Genomic DNA, 17,093 nt, shown 5'->3' with positions numbered 1-17,093 from the left:
AGAAGTGAAATGATCTGAACCAAAGTTCTAGTTTTAGTTTCTATATAAGGTGGAATATAATGTACATACAATTCTATCCTATACTTCATTCACTAAGGATGAATAGACTAGTGTACAAATGACATCTGATAATTAAGGAGTTTTGACTACTTCATGTGGATCTACAGATAACTTTGTCATTATTTTTTTTTTATTGCCAACCAAATAAAACTTTTCCAGAGTCATTTCCTATTGGTCAATCTATTTAAACTTTTGTCAGTTCTATTGTCCCATTGAATAAATACAATAGCTATTATTGATTCTCTGTGTAGTTTTTTCACTGGGACATTTAAATTTCTTCTACCCCTAAGAGAAATCCATCACTCATTGATTAATTTACCTGAGTAAAAAAATGTCTTCTAAAAAAACTGCATGTGATTTTGTATTTATTCAATATCAATAATATATTTTTAATCTGTTGAATAAAAACAGTGATTCGAACATTAATAAAAGTTAATTTCTGACAAAGTTTTCAACATTGTTCCTATTTAGATTTTTTTTTTTGTGTTTGTCTCCTTGTTTTTTTTTAGATATACGCCATTAAAAATTTGCAAGGAAGTGATTTTCTCTAGATTTTTTGTTCATTTAACATTGGGACCTTTTTTCTTTCAAAAACCAAGAAAAAATAACAAGGATTATATAAGAATGGCTTTTAAAACTATATGTAATAAAATTATGAAAAGAAAAGTAGGGGTTAGCAGGCAAAATTTTTATTGGTATTACATGGATAAAACTAGAGGATTCTGAATATCTGACAAAGTCAATAACAAGAGTAGCCAACATCCTTAATGCCCTGAGAAACACTTAAATTTCAATATATACATGTACTAATGCCTACAGACAAATGCATGAAAAGAAGGCAATATCAAAGTGCCATGAATAAAAATATTGACACAAGAAGGGAGTCGAACCCTTCACTTGATAATCAAGTCCTCCAAGCAAGTGTTTGCATAATTTCAAATCACCTTGATATGTTAGCATTATTTTTTAATAATTTGTAAGAGCATTTTGATAAAATGTTGTCTGTTTAAAAAGTTTTTAAAAATTCATATAATATATTTGTTTCTGAGAAATCGTTGCAGATAATCATGTGTACATGAATGTAAGGGGAAAAGGGTTCTTCAATAGACCCTTCAACATCCTTGAGGTAAAGTAAGTAAATGACAGTCCATAACATACATTTAATTCGTACAAGTATGTAAAGTAGATCAACCATCAAGATAAGTGATACAAAAAATAAAGATATATATATATTTTGTATGATTACCATTGAGAAAACTATCCCCTAAAGACCTAGGGACAAGGATGTGTGCTTACACACATTTGTATGATGCATGTACAACTACTAAACGCAAAAATAATACACGCAATGTCGAGCTAAGCATAGTTAGCACATATCCAAACTTGAAGTTCAAAGTATTTGACATAGAATCCCCCCTTTTTTAATGAATAAAACCACATAACTCAGAAATGATAAATGAAAAGTTTATAAAATTCTAAACAGAGCTTACATCAATAAATATAATATTTTTTGTCAGAAAACTGAAAAATTCCCCTTTTTTATGAATAAAACCCTGTAAATCGGAAATGTAAAATCTAAAATATATAAAAATCGAAAGGGAGTTCATGTCAATAGATATAAACAATTCACCACAATTTCTTGCAAGTTGGTGAAAGCATTCTTGAGTTTTTGTCCGAAAACTGGAAAATCCCCCTTTTATTAATGAATAAAACCCCATAACTCGGAAACGTAAAATCTAAGATTTATAAAAAGCGAAAGGGAGCTCACGTCAATAGATATAAACAATTCACCAAAGTTTTATGCAAATTGGTTAAAGCGTTTTTGAGTTAATGTCTGAGATGTTGACGACGGACGGGCGGACAGACGGACAGAGGTATACCATAATACGTTCCGTAAACGGGCGTATAAAAACTGCTGATTTTTTTTTAATTTCATTTCCCCATGTTTTTCTTTAGAGAATTCTAAAATAAATAAAGGAAATAGACATTGTAAAAACAGTCTTTTTTTCATTGAAATGAATGTATTCCTTGAAGTAGATGGCCATGCAATCGCCAAAGAAACACAGCATTTAGAATGAAAAGGAGAGATTTTTCTTTTACTGTTATTTTCAAATTTTATGAGTAAGCAAGCCTGAACAAGAATGGATGTTTTTGCTTGCAAGGTATTTAATTACACGTCATATAATGCACTACATTTCCTCTTAATGTTTGTATAGCCAAAGACTATATGTGCTTGGATTTCTTTTATATTGTTGAAAAGACCTCTTTATCTCTTTGGCTTTATCAAATAGGAGATAAGTCCAAACATTTTTTTTTTTCTCTTTTGGAAATATTAATTATTTTATAATTTCCATTATATACCAGGATAAATAAAACACCAAAATAGATGTGTGCATTCCTTCATTTAGACATTTGTTCAATACTTATTGAAATGAGCTTTGTACAAAGTGTTTATGCATAGTCAAATATCAAAAATAATAGTTATGAATAAACTGTTTTATTTATTTATTTATTTATTGACACTGATATTTGATATTCCATCCAGTATTCCAGTTTCACTATTTAAAGTAATTTAAAATGTTTTCCTAAATCTATTAAAGGGGCATTATCTACGAGATATAGAAAAAATAAAATATATAATTTTTTTTTTGTTCAATCATTAATGAAATGGAAATTGTGAAACAATAATTCGCTTTTAGCAGCCAGTTTGGTTCAGTTTTGTCAAAATAAGCAAAGAAACATCGCTAATGAATTATTCACTTGCAAGTGAATAATCGATCTCATTAAATCCATATTCATGTGAACTTCAATTGAACCCCTTAGCTCGAGATGGGTTACACATGAACTAGGCATGTTCAGCTATTAAAAGGAAAAGAATGTCAACATTGGCAGTGAAACAAGGGTTGAAGACCGTACTTTGACCTATAAGGGAGCTACCATTTGATTTTTATGGGGGGGGGGGGGGGGGGGGGGGGGCTAGGATGAAATCTAAAAAAAAGGCAGGACAGGAGTTTTGAGTAAAAAAAAAGGCAGGATGAGCTACTTGGCAAAAAAAGAAAAGGCAAGATGACAATTTATGTAAAGAAAGTCAGGATAAACTATTAAAAAAAAGGCTGAACGGAATAGAGAGAGAAAAAAAAAGGCAGGACAGAAATTACAACTAAAAAAAAAAAATGCAGGACAACATTTTTCATCCTAGCTCCTCCCCCTCTCCCATAAAAATCAAATGGTAGCTCCCTAATGCTTTACTTTTATAAATATTGAGTTGTCTCATTGGCACTCATACCACATCTTCTTATATCTATAAGACATTTGGTTGACTGATTCGATCTACAATAAACAGCTGCGCCATGAGCGCATGATACCCCTGTCGTCTTGTGTGTGAATTTTTATGCAATAATTTTAAAACTGTCTTTACACAACCTTGAATTTGAGATGACTGGAAAAAATCATTCATTGTTATAAATATTTTTTTTATGTAATGAGGGAATCCTGCACAAGTAAATGCAAATATTACATGTACATTGAAAGGAAACATAAAAGTCTTGTCCTTTGAACTTAAAAACAATCTCTTTCAGACTTGCATTTTAATCACTTTTATTCAAAGCACTGTGTGACTTTAATACTTGTGTTCTAAAAAAAAAGTATTCATTTAGCACTCTTGAAACTGCATTGGAATACTTGTATGCCTAGTAATATTTTTTTAAATAGCAGAAAAAAATGGAAATCGAATATTTCTTCTTTTATTTATTCGTAAGTACATGATTAACCATTTTAAAAATAATTATCCTTTGGTTTAGGCTATTTTTACAATTTAGGTCCATTCACTTAATTAATTAACCTACAGTAGGTATGGAATCAATGAGACAAAATTTACTATTAAATTAAGTTTAATTATGCACAGCTAGCAAACCAATTTCAAATTATGAAGAATTTACATTGAGAATACTTTGATTATTATTTCTTTTAAATTTATATGAAAAAGGTAGGATCAGGTATACATAAATATTGCAGGGGAATTCAACATTTTAACCCTGTCTAGATGCAGTATTTATGCATATTTTGGCTAGTCCTGACCTTTATAAATAGAAATTTATTTCTGTGTTGGTATTATTTAGTTACAGCAGTTAAAATGTATACTAAAATATCAAAGTAACTCTTGGAATAATATATTAATTTACTGTAATAGTAAAGCCCTATTTTAGTCCTGAAACTGGTTTGAAAATGATAAAATATGTTTACCTAATTGTTTTACATAATATCTGTTGTTTAAAAATATATTTAGTAGATAGATACTTAATTATTTTGGACTTTTTGGAGGATACAGATTTGTTTCAGTTGAAGAAAAAATGACCCAAAAAATGCCCAAATATGTTATTCACATGACTTCCATTGTTGCTTTAAGAAATGGGGTCAAACCGGGGTCAGCTTTCCGACTGTTGCAGTTGGGGAGTGAACCTCAAGTTTTAAATTAGTCAGATTTGAAATTGTACATAAGTTCTGTATGGACCTTTTGTTGGTTCGTGTTGCTCAATGTTTACAAGGTAATTTTCGGTGTAGTGCTATGTGGGCTTTTCTTTTCTTTTGTTATTTTTTTTCCACTGCATGTGTTTCTTAACTTCTGCCTTTGTTTGCTTTAGCTATCCTTTGGTCATTCTTAGACCAACATTAAAAACATTAACCAATATACTTATGGCTTGTTTTAATATGATAGTGTCTCATTCCCTGAATTTGTTATGCAGGAATTCATTTTAATATCAGTCTTTTATATGCAAATGAACTGCTTGGGCTCTTCACACAACTAATTTTTAGGATGGATTGTATCAATATGTACATACATGTATCAAGTCACTGATATATAAATATACATTATGTTCCATTGTACTACACAAGAATTTTTAAACATACATAGATGTGTTAAGAATATATTTGTTGTTGGGTTGTTGTCTCATTGACATATACACCACATCTCCCTTTTACCCATAGCATTTGTACCTTTTCAATGTATTGCAGAAAACATTTGCATACATATTTTTATAAAACACGAGAGGTGATCTAGTGATCACAGAATGAGGATATGTAAAACTGAAACAACACAACAGGATAGAAAGACTTGACTAATTTTAATAAAACTTGGCATTATCAAAGATTAGGGAATTATAAGACAGTTCACCAAGTTTCTTGGCAATAGAATATATATTAGAGACCATATGGTCATTCTTATATTTGAACGTTGGGTGTTTATTTTTTACCTTTAAATGGAACAATTTCATCTATCAAGATTTGGGTCTACAAAATTTAAATATTGCAAAATATTGCCTTTTAAATGCCTTAATATATAGTGTAGCATGTATTTAAAGCAGCTGAACACTCATTTGATGTACCATATTTATAACAATTCTTCAAAAGTCAAATTTATATGAGCCTGTGCCTAAAAATAGAGATTTTCCAATGAAAAGGTGGGGGCTTATATAAAATAGTAATTTTGTCTACCAAATTAAAACTTGTGAAGTAATTGTGCTATAAATAATTTTCATATATATTTAATGTACTTAAATTGGAAAGAAATGTTTCAAAATATAGCATACCACATGATTTTAAAATGGTCCTAGGCCATGTAAGACTTGAAATAATTTAGGGTCAATTTAGGCCGAAACACATATTTACATATATAAATGGATACAGAAGCTAAAGAAAATAGACATTTGTTTCTTTTTGGTCATATCTATGCTAAGGTGACATGATACAAGAAGTCTGAGGGCAATAGGACTCTTGCATTCAACATTTTTAGCAGACAGTATAGTCTGATGAAAAGATTTTTCACATTTCAGTGGAAAATTTGTGTGTAATTTTAGTCTCAACAGGCATATATTTGAACCACTTACTATCCTACAGAAGAACAATGTGTAATATGAAAGGAAAAAGGTACAACAATCATTGCGAAGTGCTTTTAATACAGATTAGTGAACTCTTTATGATGGTCTTTTATGTACATAGCTCCTTACATTTCACTTCCTTCAAACTGGCTGTTAGACCAGGACTATAAATATATAACACATTTTGGATATTTTTTCTGTGATAATCTACTTTTCTCTAGATTCAGGGTTCACAAATGATTTTAGAAACTTGATTTAAGCCTAGAAACACAAATATCAAAAACATGAAAACCTGTCCGATAGAAATTCAACTTGCCCCTCAGACTGGAAATGGCTTTAAAATGCTTTTTTCAGCCATATACCGGTAATGCTAAATTTTAACATTTTTACAGAATTTCTATTAAATAAAGATGAAAATCTTTTACTTTCATTCAGTTTGACAAGTTGATACCCTCAAATCATTCAGGGAAGTTGCCAAAGTTCAGAATCTACATTTACTGAATTCATCTCTTAGGCCCGAGAACACAGTTATTTCGTAGTGCATTTCTTTTAGACAAAAAAACGCAAATTAAAAAAATCTCACCTGCTCTATCCTAAAACAAAAAAGATTTTTACAGTGTAGTGTACTACTTTTGGGACAAATTATATCAAAATTATAGAAAAGTCTATTGGCTCTAACTAAAAACTGGACCAAATCACTACTTTACCTAAAAATTCATACCCCAAATTTGTTTACATCTAATTTCATCCCCTTCTTACTATCTTTTATATAAAATATAAAGAAATAAATTTGGAAGGTATATGAAAAAAAATTGAAAGTTACTTAGGATGACAACTGTGTCCCCGAACCAACAGAAAAGTACAAACAAGCATCATTGTAAAAGGACTGATACAAAAATAAATGACCAATATGAACAAGTAAAGACTAGTGTACCAGTAGGGTGAATATTTCTTGCTTCTTATTCAACATCTTTTGTCATTTCATGTAAAGTCAAATAAATATGTTACTTTCCATATACATGTAGAGGAAGGACTTTGAGATATTTTGCTTTTTAGTACTGTCAAGTTTCATATCCATAGGGGTGTTGTGCAGTGGGGGATCCAGAGGGGGGGGGGGTTCCGGGGGTTGGAATCCCCCCTTTTTTCTTGACGATCAATGCATTTGAATGGGGACATATAGTTGGAACCCCCCTTTTATCCTGGGTTGGGAACCCCCCTTTTTAAACGCCCCTGTTGTGTCATGAATTAATATAATATTTTCTTTTTTTACATTTATATGCTACAAAGGTAGCATTATCTGTTTTCATAATGTACAAAGATATGATAGAGTGGTGTTCCAATGATAGTCATACATGTACATCATTGTCTCATTGGCAATCACACATCATCACCATATTGTTATACATGTAGGTACCTGTTGTTCAGTGGTTGTCGTTTGTTGATGTGGTTCATAAGTGTTTCCTTGTCCAGAGGGGGGGGGGGGGGGGGGGGGGGTTCCGGGGGTTGGAACCCCCCCTTTTTTCTTGACAATCAATGCATTTGAATGGGGACATATAGTTGGAACCCCCCCCTTTATCCTGGGTTGGGAAACCCCCCTTTTGAAAATGGGTGGATCCGCCCCTGTTGTGTCATGAATTGATATAATATTTTCTTTTTTTACATTTATATGTTACAAAGGTAGCATTATCTGTTTTCATAATGTACAAAGATATGATAGAGTGGTGTTCCAATGATAGTCATACATGTAAATAATTGTCTCATTGGCAATCACACTACATCACCATATTGTTATACATGTAGGTACCTGTTGGTCAGTGGTTGTCCTTTGTTGATGTGGTTCATAAGTGTTTCTCGTCTCTCTGTTTTTATATAGATTAGACCATTGGTTTTCCTGTTTGAATGGTTTTACACTAGTCATTTTTGGGGCCCTTTATAGCTTGCTGTTTGGTGTGAGCCAAGGCTCCATGTTGAAGGCTGTACTTTGTCCTATAATGGTTTACTTTTACAAATTGTGACTTGGATGGAGATTTGTCTCATTGGCACTCATACCACATCTTCTTATATGTAAACTTTTTGTAAAGAAGACAAATGAAGTTGAACACAAGATATTTATTTGCATTTCTTTCCATATGGTCTCTGCACAACTGCCACTGTACCACTTCTGCTTCAAATACAATAGAATTTAAGGAAACAGAGTCTTGTATTTGTTTTTAGCTCAATGATGCCACCATCACTTGCACAAAAAGCGCATACATCAAGTTTGGCATATGAACTAATATAATATGGTGTTTATATGTGAATATTTGTCTCTAACTTCAATAACAACTAACAAAATGAATGCATTTAGCTGTGCAGACTGACTGAGCCAGCGTTTAATATATATTTTATATATCAATACATATATGAAGTACAAGTACATTTCAAAATGCGAATATATATATATATAGAACAAATAAACATTTGAACAATAATAATAATAATAATTCTTTATTTAAAGAGGGTTACACAGTTAGCTATAAAACTAGTCTTCCCTGAGGCCCTCCAATGACAACCAAGAAGCAGAAAATGCCCATATCTCTATAAATGTATGCATATATCCGTCTTTAATGTAACCTCGCCGCCCAGGAAAAACCACAAAAACTTTACTAAAGAAAATTGATATGGGAACCTGTGTTACGGGTCAAGTGCAAGGCTCGTCACAGGACATTTATGCCGAACCTCATCAAAAACAAATATCAAATTATCTAACATTGAAGTTTAGTGTTGAACGTTTTTTTGTTTTTTCTTGGTCTTTCACCTCAAAGGATTTCGGGAAGATTCACATGAATAAATGATGTGTTGGATGTTGTCTGTGACGCAAATAATTTAAGCTGCATCTGTAAGAGAAACAAAAAGTTATGAATTTGTGCTTTGTTGGAGAACATTGATGTCATGGAAAAGCAGGCCCGTCTACAAGCTCAGAGTATAATTAATTGAATGTAGCTATTGCATGAACTGGCAGATATCTATATGCTACTCGTACTCATATGCTACAACTAAATCTAGCCATATTTTTCCCAATTACTACACAGGAATTCAGATAAATATATAGATATCCAAATTGACAATCAGAAACTGTACTGTCCTTTACTGAAAATATTTAAAAGGTTTCAGTTATTATTTATCAAGGAATCATTGTACAATTTTCAATTTACAGGCTATGTCAAATATATTTCCTGGTTATCAGACAATGACTTCTAAAAAATAGATGGAGGCAAATTAATTTTTGTATTTAATATTTTGCTGACTGTTTTCCTATGGTAATAGCGTGTATAGAAAATATATAAAACAATTATTTTTTTCCACAAATTGCACCTTTTGTAAACTACAGAAAACAGAAAAATAAATTTTCAAAATTTCGCTGTGGAATTTTCTTTTGTACAATTACTTGAAAGATTGACAAAGTTATTAATGTTTAAAAACTATTTAACTACAAGACTGAACCTAAATTTTGACACCTATAAAAACGTAATGTAGGATTGCTATGCCTGGTTTCTGCAACAAAATGTCACAGGCTTGACAAAATTCAAGGGCGTTTACATAATCTTAGTCAACAAGATTATAAATCTATGCAATGGTTCTTACCTAAAAAGGCAGCTCCAATGTCCATTCTAAACATCAATCCATACTGACGAGCAGTAATTAATGCTAGCCTGAAAATAAAATGCTTAGTCAATCAAAACAGAGGCTCTAAAGAACCTGTGTCGCTCACCTGAATCTTCAACAATAACCACTTCTTGGTTATAATTATCACAAAAGGGCAATAACTCTATAAAGAGTTAACTGACAATTTCAGTCATGTTGACATATTTGTAGATTTTGTCCTGCTGATCATTTTTGCTTTTTAAAGTTTCTATCTATATTTGTATCCATTCTACTCTTTTCAAGATAATAGGCAAAAACTTTAAAAAAAAAATGGTAAAAATCATCTTTAAACGGAAAAAACTCCCAAGAACAGGTTGAATTAAGATTTAAGACATGGTGGCTTTTTTGTCAATCTTGTATTGCTGATCAATGTTAAAAATTGTCATTGAAGATCAATAACTCCAATAACTAGTCCTCTGAAGATTTCAGCCATATGACTTTTGTGCATATCTTGTCTTTTTTTTATTAAAATTTCTCTCCATTTATTTTTGTTTTCAAAATAATAGATAAAATTGGAAAAAAAATTGGTAACATTTGACATTTAAGGGCAATAACTCCTTTAAAAATGTGTCTGACAGTTTTGACGTAATTACACATTTACAGCAGGTAGATCTCAATATTCTAACATTTCTCCAATTTCGTGGATTGAAGAACAATTGTATTTTTGTGGGTTTTGCTAAAGTTGGCATACAAGCCTATAGAAAATTTGTAAGTTTACATTAAACACTTTTATAAGTTGGTCACTTATATATCCACAAAAATTGGTATCCAAAGAATGATAATGAATCCAGAGTATATGGAAATAGGTTCTTAAGTTGTACTGTTACACCACTGTCCCAGGTTAGGGGAGGGTTGGGATCCCGCTAACATGTTTAACCCCGCCACATTCTGTATGTATGTGCCTGTCCCAAGTCAGGAGCCTGTAATTCAGTGGTTGTCGTTTGTTTATGTGTTACATATATGTTTTTCGTTCATTTTTTGTACATAAATTAGGCCGTTAGTTTTTCTCGTTTGAATTGTTTTACATTGTCATTTCGGGGCCTTTTATAGCTGACTGTGCGGTATGGGCTTTGCTCATTGTCGAAGGCCGCACAGTGACCTATAGTTGTTAATTTCTGTATCATTTGGTCTCTTGTGGAGAGTTGTCTCATTGGCAATCATACCACATCTTCTTTTTTATATATATGACAAAATGAGTAAAAGAAGATGTGTTGAATACATAAATGTGACAACATCCCAACAACACAAAAAATATGACATCCATATGATTAATTAAAATCTTTAATACATTAAGTCAAATTCTGATTCTGGTACTGATATGAAAAAAAAAAACTTTCTATCTCAAAATTTTACTTTTCATGATTTAAAATTTTTATTCTTGATCCGGGAAACCATATATTAAACTGATAAAATTCTTTTTTTGTGTGTTGTAAATGTGGAAAATAAGAAAAAAGATGTTACCTTATGTACTTTTATCACATATTTTTATTGTAATAGAACTTACATGTACCGATAGTGAGGATCAGCAAATTTTCTCCAAGGACTATCTCTGATGAAAACCAAACGTAATAAGTTAATATCAATATTTTCATGCAGGCAACATTGTTTTATTCAAATATTTCTTAGATTTCTGACGTTATCCCATGACTTTTGTATGTGATCATGTATGTTGAACAAAAAATATCCGACACTGTGACTCTGAAAAGAAATGTACTATCTCTGAACTAAAGATATTTGTAAACAATTTTTATTGTAATGAGCATGGTCTTCACTAGAATGAAAACTACATATAAATTATAATGAGTTATGATTTGTGTATTCCTAGTACAATACATAATTATAGGTATGTTTTAAGTTGGTATAATATCATTAAAATTATATGATAGTTCACTAGGCATTAAAAGTCACAATAAATCTAAAATTAAAGCTATATGGTGGTTCACTCTGCATTTAAAGCCACAATAAATTAATGATTTAAATATATAATAAAAGTTTAAAATTTGTTTCCCCCCTTTTTTACTAGTATGACACTTAAATGCTGGAATGTACAATTTGTTTCAGAATTTTTTGTTTACCTGGAGAACATATGTAAATGGGAAACACCTGCAATTAAGCCATGAAGGCAATTAATTAAGGGTATGAACATGTTTATAGAGACTTTGAAAAAGGGTAGGTACATGCAACTAAAGCTGCTATATAAAAATCATAATCACACCTGTTTTCTATATTGACCTATTGAACGAAAATGAAAAAATATGAGTAACATGCATATACTAGTAATGGCAAAAAAGTTGTAAACAGTCCTGTTTAAACTAACTTAATTCTTGATATTTTAATGTGGCTCTTTATTCCAGGCTTGTGACTGGCAAGTTGTACTGTATTCATATTAATAAGCACCTTGGTTTTATTTAGAAATTAAAAATGGGGTATCTTATATCAATGAAAATGATAAAAGACGTAAATATTGGTCTGCTCTAGATGATGATTGTAAAGATAATTTTTAAAATAGATTTCCTGCATAATGAGGTAATATTATTTAATCACAAAATTTGTAGGAAAATCTAAGAGTACTATCACGATTGTGGGTGTTATGGTGCATGAAAATTGGTGAATACAGTATTACTTGGCTGCATTACCCACCTCCCTCCTCAATTTTTTTTTTTAATTTTCTTTTCTTTTTTCTTTCTTTTCTTTTCTTTTCTTTTCTTTAATTTTCTTTCTCTCTTTTCTTTTCTTTTCTTTAATTTTCTTTCTCTCTTTTCTTTTCATTTTTTTTTCTCTCTTTTTTATAATTTTTTTTTTTTTTTTTTTTTTTTCTTTTCATTTTGTTTTCCTTTTTTTTTTCTTTCCTTTTTTCTATTCATTACATTTATGTACACAAAATAATGCATGTGCTTGAAACTTTTTTCTTTCTTATATAAATATATATATATATACATGTATGTACAGTCTTCTTAAACTTGTAGAAGATTTTGAACAATTGTTTTTAGAATCCCAATCTTTCAGTAGTTGTTTTGTTTGTTGATGCAGTGCATTTTTCGTCTTCATTTGGTTATATTTTCCAAGCAGTTTAAATCCAATAATCATCATTGCTCTCTCATACTGTTCAGTAAAAGACATGTTTTCCTGGATTTTCCGTTGCAAGTCAAACTTTTAACTTCTTCCGGTTCCTAGAATTGTATCAACCAGTGTTGTTATTTTTCTGGAAAAAATGATTTATTGATTTATAACAATAAAGAAGACTAATGATTTGTATATCAAACATAAGCTTTTATTTTATATATTGTATTGTTCAATGTTGATCATCTGCATATGGAATCATTTATATTGGGATATTACGACCAAAAGTCTAGTTTAGCTAGTGCATTCTCAGATAGTAGCCTGGAAACTCCAGACCAATTTAACAAAAAAAATGTTTTGGAGCAATACTTCATTTCAAACCCAATTCACATGCAACTGTGCTTTTATTTGTGTACATGTACTTTTATATAAGAGCACACATGGGCACTCGACTAGGATGTAATGGGGCTTGCATGTATTTTCTTGCAATCTCTTGAATAAACTGTTATCACAGAGATATGTCTCGCCTTTTTGTAATTTTGATAATGCAAATGTTGAAATTAAAATAGCAATACTTTAACATGTAAGTTATGCAAATATTCAAAGTCGATGAACCATGACTGAAGGTACAGGCTAAAAAATCTCCATGGAAATGAGATGTGCCAATGCTAATACAACTGCATACCAAATACCATTGACTTATTATAAGTCGTTCCCTTTAAACAAACCTAAACAAACATTAACTTGTAAACTATGTAAAAGTTTCAAAGTCAATGAACCATGATCAGGGGTGGGGCTATATAATCTCCATGGAAATGATACTTGCAAATGCCAATAAATTTGCATACCAAATATCATTTACTTAACATTAGCAATTTATCTTAAACTGATCTAATCACAAACTAATACATGTAAACTAAGCAAAAGTTTCAAAGTAAATAGACCATGACTGAGGGGGCGGTGCCAAATATTCTCCATGGAAATGAGATGTGCTTATGCTTATACAACTGAACACCAATTAACATTGGCCTACCACTAATGGTTCCCCTTGAACTGACCTAATCACAAACTAATACATGTTAACTTAGCAAAATTTTCAAAGTCTATAGACCATGACAAAGGGGGCGGAGCCAAATAATTTCCATGGAAATGAGATATGCCAATGCTTATACAACTGCATACCAAATATCATTGACCTACCACTAGTGGTTCCCCATAAATTGACCTAATCACCTAATCACAAACTAATACATGTAAACTATGAAAAGTTTCAAAGTCAATAGACCTTGACTGAGGGGGCGGGGCCAAATAATCTCCATGGTAATGAGATGTGCCAATGCTAATACAACTGCATACCAAATATCATTGACCTACCACTAGTGGTTCATCATGAACTAGACCTTATCACAAACTAATACATTGTTGACGCCGCCGACGCAGGAAACAGCATACCTATGTCTCGCTTTTTGACTCCTTCAAGGCGAGACAAAAGTCATACATAAACATTTAGAATTAGTAAAAATTGGGGTTACTTTTATTGTGGTTAAAAGTATCCCCATCTTTCCTTAAAATACATTAAGGGAACAACCATTTAACTTCAAGGGGGGGGGGGGGGGTTATGGTTTTTGCCTTAAAAAAATATTCTGATCCTCAATTTGATGAAAAAAAATATTGTGGTCAAGCAGATGACAAAAAAAAAATATTCTGAATCCAAATTTTCCCCATACCTTAATGTGTTAAATTTTGAAAAAAATTATTTGATTGATAGCGTCAAAATACTATAAAAAAAATGTTGGCGCGCAAAAAAAAAATTCTGACTTAGACAAACAACTGTAAACCCCCACCTTGAAGTTATGGAGGCATTTTAAATGACAATTTAGCACAAGCATTCGAAACAAAATGTATTTAATTTACTAGTATGATTAATCAATGATGCCTATTTGATTTTTCGAAAGAGGTTCTCAAGAAGATCAATTTTATGTTAAGAAGACAGCAATATTCAAACAGGAAACCAATTAGTCGAGTAATGTTTTGGTATTTAATACTCGGTACTACAGAGCGATACTCGAATACTCGATGACATCCCTACTATGTACAGATATATATTTACCTGTTTGTGTACATATGTTTATTGTGAATTCAGTTTCTTCAGGTTCCTGACAATCTTTCCAACCAAAAGGATCCAAATTTTCATCTGCATAATAAAAAAAAAAACTTAGGCCAAATAAAAATATATGTGTAGTTCCAGTTACATCCTCCAAAAAAATTGGGTCTGTAGGTCAACTTTGTTTTTTTTTTTTTTTGGAATGTCAAAATCTGGAAAAAAATCTTGTTCACTGAGTCTGATTCTGGTAATATACACGCTCCTTCTGGAAGTTTGCCATTTTCTATATGTTTGGTTGTAAAATAAAAAGACATATTATGTATTTAGTTAATTTTTGTTGCATTCTGTTAAGAAATTGTTGCATTTTTAGCCGTAGTGGATACTTTTATTGGAAATTGATATGACTGAAGTCTGTGAATTTAATTTTAGAAATTCACATTCCATAAAATGGGATCGTTCAAAATTTATTTAACAGAATTAAAAAAAAGTACTAGGGTCGGTCTGGTAACCAGAACCACATATATATTTTTATTTTGCCTTAATTCTAACGGCAATCATGGCAATTGATCATATCTTAATTCAGGTAGGTTTTGAAAATTAGTATCAAAATGAAGGCAATAGTATGTGATTTAAAAAGAATTTTTGTTTCTGTTTGTTGTTAACATATAGGTCATTTTTTATGCCAGCACCAAAGTGGAAGGGGCATTAAGTGTTACCCTTGTACGTCTGTATGTACGTCCCAAAAGTGGGTATCGTTCTTCACTTTAGTTTGCCTCAACCAAATATTTTGAAACTTATACACAATTACCACAAAACTCTGATCAGCTTTGAATTTAAGTGGCATCACTTTTACTGTTCTAAAGTTATGCCCCTTTACAAATGGAAAAATTGCTGAATTTTTCATTTCCGTCCTCGAAATTAAGTGTGCCTCAACCAAATGTTAGTAGACTTATCCCAATGCTTATTACCGCAAAACTCAGATCAATTTCTAATTAGGGTGACATCACTTTTACTGTCCCTTTATAATGTTTTATGCAACAAGGGGCATCATCTTCTCCATTTATTTATTTTATTGCAAATTAGAACTATGAAAAAATAACAAGGATTTTAAGATTTTCAAACATGGCTTTTCAAACAATATGTAATAAAATTATGAAAAGATAAGTAGGGGTGTAAGCAGGCAAAATTGTAATGGCACTTCATGGATAAAACGAGATGATTCCGATTATCTGACAAAAAGTTAAAAAAAAAAAAAAAAAAGAGCAAACATCCTTAAGTATTGATGTGTTTACGACACTTGGACAAAGACCATAACCATATATCCCCTGTGGTGCAAGGTAGACAAAAAGAACTGACTAAACTCTTTAAAACTTTCAAGCCTAATGCACATTACATTCCTATCAATTTTTATTTTAAGATGAAAATAAATTTGTTTTTGACAGAGGAATTATATACTTACTAATATATAGCAGTATCAGACCACCAAGTTTTACTCTCCATCCATGAAAACAGTCACTGCAATAACCTAAAAAAGGAATTAAAATTAACAAATTATATATTTTACAAAAGTGTTAAATTGTTCGCCAAAAATTAGTTTTCCGACTTAAGATTAAGCATAGCATTAAAACCAGTTTAATATCTATAAAAGCCGGAAATACAAAACATGTTTTGATTTTGTTTCAACATTATTTTTTTTCAATAATTTATGAGTTATCTCCCATTGAATGACACATTCTTTCAGTTTGTTGTACTAGTCTCCCCCTGAAGATGAAATCTATCTCAGAATTTACTTTTCAAATGTTATAACATTTTATTCATGTTACTAGAAACCATATATCAAACTAATGAAATAACTCTTTGTTGGTACTTTGAATGTGGAAAATAAAAAATAAATGTTTGATCTGTAAAACTTTAACCTTAAAATTATCTTAGTGAAAACTGTGAAAAAAAGTATATTTATTACATCGGTTGCAACAAAGTACTGTGATTTCCAAGTTAAATAAAAATTGATGATAATTTCATTTCTCTGATTTTATATGCAACAATGAGTGTTGTCAAATAAGATATTGTGGATGATGTTGCATCAAAACAAAATTGAAATGTGTAGAAAGTTATTTCTTGTATTTTTGGTCAATGTAACACAACTAATCAAAGAATTAAAATATAGAAAAATATTCAACTTATGACCAAACAATAATAATTTACTCATACCTACATACATTTGTGAATTAGTGTATTGTTCCTTCAATTGACGAATATTTTTTTTTATATTTGAATTTCAAAATTTTGCGGTTGGTTCTTCTTATGTA

The 17,093-nt window shown here is 30.9% G+C and overlaps 1 long non-coding RNA gene across 32 annotated transcripts in view; it reads right to left on the bottom strand.

Annotated features, from left to right (window-relative positions):
• Nucleotides 1-17,093, bottom strand: part of LOC127733270 (uncharacterized) — a 266,208-nt gene that overhangs the window by 223,834 nt on the left and 25,281 nt on the right. For 8 of the 32 annotated variants that reach the window (XR_007997024.1, XR_007996991.1, XR_007997012.1 and 5 more), the window contains exon 3: nucleotides 16,244-16,309. The exons of 18 other annotated variants lie outside the window; for them this stretch is intronic. This is a non-coding gene — a long non-coding RNA (uncharacterized LOC127733270). Of the gene's footprint in view, nucleotides 1-12,483; nucleotides 12,823-14,790; nucleotides 14,875-16,243; nucleotides 16,310-17,093 lie in introns of those variants that run through there. 6 more of the 32 variants (XR_007997027.1, XR_007997014.1, XR_007997008.1 and 3 more) reach the window with 2 other exon arrangements.

Source organism: Mytilus californianus, unplaced genomic scaffold (assembly GCF_021869535.1).
Source record: "Mytilus californianus isolate M0D057914Y unplaced genomic scaffold, xbMytCali1.0.p SCAF_3, whole genome shotgun sequence".
NCBI classification, from domain to species: domain Eukaryota; kingdom Metazoa; phylum Mollusca; class Bivalvia; order Mytilida; family Mytilidae; genus Mytilus; species Mytilus californianus.
This window is presented reverse-complemented; position numbering and strand designations above follow the sequence as displayed.